Here is a 6011-nt window from a genome sequence, read left to right as displayed (position 1 = left end):
AAGTCATAACTATGAGGTAAAATGTCGAAATTATGAGATGAAAAATCGAAATTATAACATCAAAGGTCATAATTATGAAGTAAAATGTCGAAATTATTACATTAAAGACGAAATTATGACATGAAAAGTCATAACTATGAGGTTAAAAAGTCGGAATTATGAGATGAAAAATCGAAATTATAACATCAAAGGTCATAATTATGAAGTAAAATGTCGAAATTATGACATTAAAGACGAAATTATAACATGAAAAGTCATAACTATGAGGTAAAATGTCGAATTATGAGATGAAAAATCGAAATTATAACATCAAAGGTCATAATAATGAAGTAAAATGTCGGAATTATGAGATGAAAAATCAAAATGATAACATCAAAGGTCATAATTATGAAGTAAAATGTCGAAATTATGACATTAAAGACGAAATTATGACATGAAAATTCATAACTATGAGGTAAAATGTCGGAATTATGAGATGAAAAATCAAAATGATAACATCAAAGGTCATAATTATGAAGTAAAATGTCGAAATTATTACATTAAAGACGAAATTATAACATGAAAAGTCATAACTATGAGGTAAAATGTCGAATTATGAGATGAAAAATCGAAATTATAACATCAAAGGTCATAATTATGAAGTAAAATGTCGAAATTATGACATTAAAGACGAAATTATAACATGAAAAGTCATAACTATGAGGTAAAATGTCGGAATTATGAGATGAAAAATCGAAATTATAACATCAAAGGTCATAATTATGAAGTAAAATGTCGAAATTATTACATTAAAGACGAAATTATGACATGAAAAGTCATAACTATGAGGTTAAAAAGTCGGAATTATGAGATGAAAAATCGAAATTATAACATCAAAGGTCATAATTATGAAGTAAAATGTCGAAATTATGACATTAAAGACGAAATTATAACATGAAAAGTCATAACTATGAGGTAAAATGTCGGAATTATGAGATGAAAAATCGAAATTATAACATCAAAGGTCATAATTATGAAGTAAAATGTCGAAATTATGACATTAAAGACGAAATTATGACATGAAAATTCATAACTATGAGGTAAAATGTCGGAATTATGAGATGAAAAATCAAAATGATAACATCAAAGGTCATAATTATGAAGTAAAATGTCGAAATTATTACATTAAAGACGAAATTATAACATGAAAAGTCATAACTATGAGGTAAAATGTCGAAATTATGAGATGAAAAATCGAAATTATAACATCAAAGGTCATAATTATGAAGTAAAATGTCGAAATTATGACATTAAAGACTAAATTATAACATGAAAAGTCATAACTATGAGGTAAAATGTCGGAATTATGAGATGAAAAATCGAAATTATAACATCAAAGGTCATAATTATGAAGTAAAATGTCGAAATTATTACATTAAAGACGAAATTATGACATGAAAAGTCATAACTATGAGGTTAAAAAGTCGGAATTATGAGATGAAAAATCGAAATTATAACATCAAAGGTCATAATTATGAAGTAAAATGTCGAAATTATGACATTAAAGACGAAATTATAACATGAAAAGTCATAACTATGAGGTAAAATGTCGGAATTATGAGATGAAAAATCGAAATTATAACATCAAAGGTCATAATTATGAAGTAAAATGTCGAAATTATGACATTAAAGACGAAATTATGACATGAAAATTCATAACTATGAGGTAAAATGTCGGAATTATGAGATGAAAAATCAAAATGATAACATCAAAGGTCATAATTATGAAGTAAAATGTCGAAATTATGACATTAAAGACGAAATTATAACATGAAAAGTCATAACTATGAGGTAAAATGTCGAAATTATGAGATGAAAAATCGAAATTATAACATCAAAGGTCATAATTATGAAGTAAAATGTCGAAATTATTACATTAAAGACGAAATTATGACATGAAAAGTCATAACTATGAGGTTAAAAAGTCGGAATTATGAGATGAAAAATCGAAATTATAACATCAAAGGTCATAATTATGAAGTAAAATGTCGAAATTATTACATTAAAGACGAAATTATGACATTAAAGACGAAATTATAACATGAAAAGTCATAACTATGAGGTAAAATGTCGGAATTATGAGATGAAAAATCGAAATTATAACATCAAAGGTCATAATAATGAAGTAAAATTTCGGAATTATGAGATGAAAAATCAAAATGATAACATCAAAGGTCATAATTATGAAGTAAAATGTCGAAATTATGACATTAAAGACGAAATTATGACATGAAAATTCATAACTATGAGGTAAAATGTCGGAATTATGAGATGAAAAATCAAAATGATAACATCAAAGGTCATAATTATGAAGTAAAATGTCGAAATTATTACATTAAAGACGAAATTATAACATGAAAAGTCATAACTATGAGGTAAAATGTCGAAATGATGAGATGAAAAATCGAAATTATAACATCAAAGGTCATAATTATGAAGTAAAATGTCGAAATTATGACATTAAAGACGAAATTATAACATGAAAAGTCATAACTATGAGGTAAAATGTCGGAATTATGAGATGAAAAATCGAAATTATAACATCAAAGGTCATAATTATGAAGTAAAATGTCGAAATTATGACATTAAAGACTAAATTATAACATGAAAAGTCATAACTATGAGGTAAAATGTCGGAATTATGAGATGAAAAATCGAAATTATAACATCAAAGGTCATAATTATGAAGTAAAATGTCGAAATTATGACATTAAAGACTAAATTCTAACATGAAAAGTCATAACTATGAGGTAAAATGTCGGAATTATGAGATGAAAAATCGAAATTATAACATCAAAGGTCATAATTATGAAGTAAAATGTCGAAATTATGACATTAAAGACTAAATTATAACATGAAAAGTCATAACTATGAGGTAAAATGTCGGAATTATGAGATGAAAAATCGAAATTATAACATCAAAGGTCATAATTATGAAGTAAAATGTCGAAATTATTACATTAAAGACGAAATTATGACATGAAAAGTCATAACTATGAGGTTAAAAAGTCGGAATTATGAGATGAAAAATCGAAATTATAACATCAAAGGTCATAATTATGAAGTAAAATGTCGAAATTATGACATTAAAGACGAAATTATAACATGAAAAGTCATAACTATGAGGTAAAATGTCGGAATTATGAGATGAAAAATCGAAATTATAACATCAAAGGTCATAATTATGAAGTAAAATGTCGAAATTATGACATTAAAGACGAAATTATGACATGAAAATTCATAACTATGAGGTAAAATGTCGGAATTATGAGATGAAAAATCGAAATTATAACATCAAAGGTCATAATAATGAAGTAAAATGTCGAAATTATTACATTAAAGACGAAATTATAACATGAAAAGTCATAACTATGAGGTAAAATGTCGAAATTATGAGATGAAAAATCGAAATTATAACATCAAAGGTCATAATTATGAAGTAAAATGTCGAAATTATGACATTAAAGACTAAATTATAACATGAAAAGTCATAACTATGAGGTAAAATGTCGAATTATGAGATGAAAAATCGAAATTATAACATCAAAGGTCATAATTATGAAGTAAAATGTCGAAATTATTACATTAAAGACGAAATTATGACATGAAAAGTCATAACTATGAGGTTAAAAAGTCGGAATTATGAGATGAAAAATCGAAATTATAACATCAAAGGTCATAATTATGAAGTAAAATGTCGAAATTATGACATTAAAGACGAAATTATAACATGAAAAGTCATAACTATGAGGTAAAATGTCGGAATTATGAGATGAAAAATCGAAATTATAACATCAAAGGTCATAATTATGAAGTAAAATGTCAAATTATGACATTAAAGACGAAATTATGACATGAAAATTCATAACTATGAGGTAAAATGTCGGAATTATGAGATGAAAAATCAAAATGATAACATCAAAGGTCATAATTATGAAGTAAAATGTCGAAATTATGACATTAAAGACGAAATTATGACATTAAAGACGGAATTATGACATGAAAAGTCATAACTATGAGGTAAAATGTCGAAATTATGAGATGAAAAATCGAAATTATAACATCAAAGGTCATAATTATGAAGTAAAATGTCGAAATTATTACATTAAAGACGAAATTATGACATGAAAAGTCATAACTATGAGGTTAAAAAGTCGGAATTATGAGATGAAAAATCGAAATTATAACATCAAAGGTCATAATTATGAAGTAAAATGTCGAAATTATGACATTAAAGACGAAATTATAACATGAAAAGTCATAACTATGAGGTAAAATGTCGGAATTATGAGATGAAAAATCGAAATTATAACATCAAAGGTCATAATAATGAAGTAAAATGTCGGAATTATGAGATGAAAAATCAAAATGATAACATCAAAGGTCATAATTATGAAGTAAAATGTCGAAATTATGACATTAAAGACGAAATTATGACATGAAAATTCATAACTATGAGGTAAAATGTCGGAATTATGAGATGAAAAATCAAAATGATAACATCAAAGGTCATAATTATGAAGTAAAATGTCGAAATTATTACATTAAAGACGAAATTATAACATGAAAAGTCATAACTATGAGGTAAAATGTCGAAATTATGAGATGAAAAATCGAAATTATAACATCAAAGGTCATAATTATGAAGTAAAATGTCGAAATTATGACATTAAAGACTAAATTATAACATGAAAAGTCATAACTATGAGGTAAAATGTCGGAATTATGAGATGAAAAATCGAAATTATAACATCAAAGGTCATAATTATGAAGTAAAATGTCGAAATTATGACATTAAAGACTAAATTATAACATGAAAAGTCATAACTATGAGGTAAAATGTCGGAATTATGAGATGAAAAATCGAAATTATAACATCAAAGGTCATAATTATGAAGTAAAATGTCGAAATTATTACATTAAAGACGAAATTATGACATGAAAAGTCATAACTATGAGGTTAAAAAGTCGGAATTATGAGATGAAAAATCGAAATTATAACATCAAAGGTCATAATTATGAAGTAAAATGTCGAAATTATGACATTAAAGACGAAATTATAACATGAAAAGTCATAACTATGAGGTAAAATGTCGGAATTATGAGATGAAAAATCGAAATTATAACATCAAAGGTCATAATTATGAAGTAAAATGTCAAATTATGACATTAAAGGCGAAATTATAACATGAAAAGTCATAACTATGAGGTAAAATGTCGAATTATGAGATGAAAAATCAAAATGATAACATCAAAGGTCATAATTATGAAGTAAAATGTCAAATTATGACATTAAAGACGAAATTATAACATGAAAAGTCATAACTATGAGGTAAAATGTCGGAATTATGAGATGAAAAATCGAAATTATAACATCAAAGGTCATAATTATGAAGTAAAATGCGAAATTATGACATTAAAGACTAAATTATAACATGAAAAGTCATAACTATGAGGTAAAATGTCGGAATTATGAGATGAAAAATCGAAATTATAACATCAAAGGTCATAATTATGAAGTAAAATGTCAAATTATGACATTAAAGACGAAATTATGACATGAAAAGTCATAACTGAGGTAAAATGTCAGAATTATGAGATGAAAAATCAAATTATAACATCAAAGGTCATAATAATGAAGTAAAATGTCAAATTATGACATTAAAGACGAAATTATGACATGAAAAGTCATAACTGAGGTAAAATGTGGGAATTATGAAATGAAAACGAAATGATAACATCAAAGGTCATAATTATGAAGTAAAATGTCGAAATTATGAGATGAAAAATCGAAATTATAACATCAAAGGTCATAATTATGAAGTAAAATGTCGAAATTATGACATTAAAGACGGAATTATGACATGAAAAGTCATAACTGAGGTAAAATGTGGGAATTATGAAATGAAAAAACGAAATGATAACATCAAAGGTCATAATTATGAAGTAAAATGCGAAATTATGACATTAAA

The sequence above is a fragment of the Onychostoma macrolepis genome, chromosome 16, assembly GCF_012432095.1.
Source record: "Onychostoma macrolepis isolate SWU-2019 chromosome 16, ASM1243209v1, whole genome shotgun sequence".
Taxonomy (NCBI): Eukaryota; Metazoa; Chordata; class Actinopteri; order Cypriniformes; family Cyprinidae; genus Onychostoma; species Onychostoma macrolepis.
Note: the sequence above shows the minus strand (reverse complement) of the source record.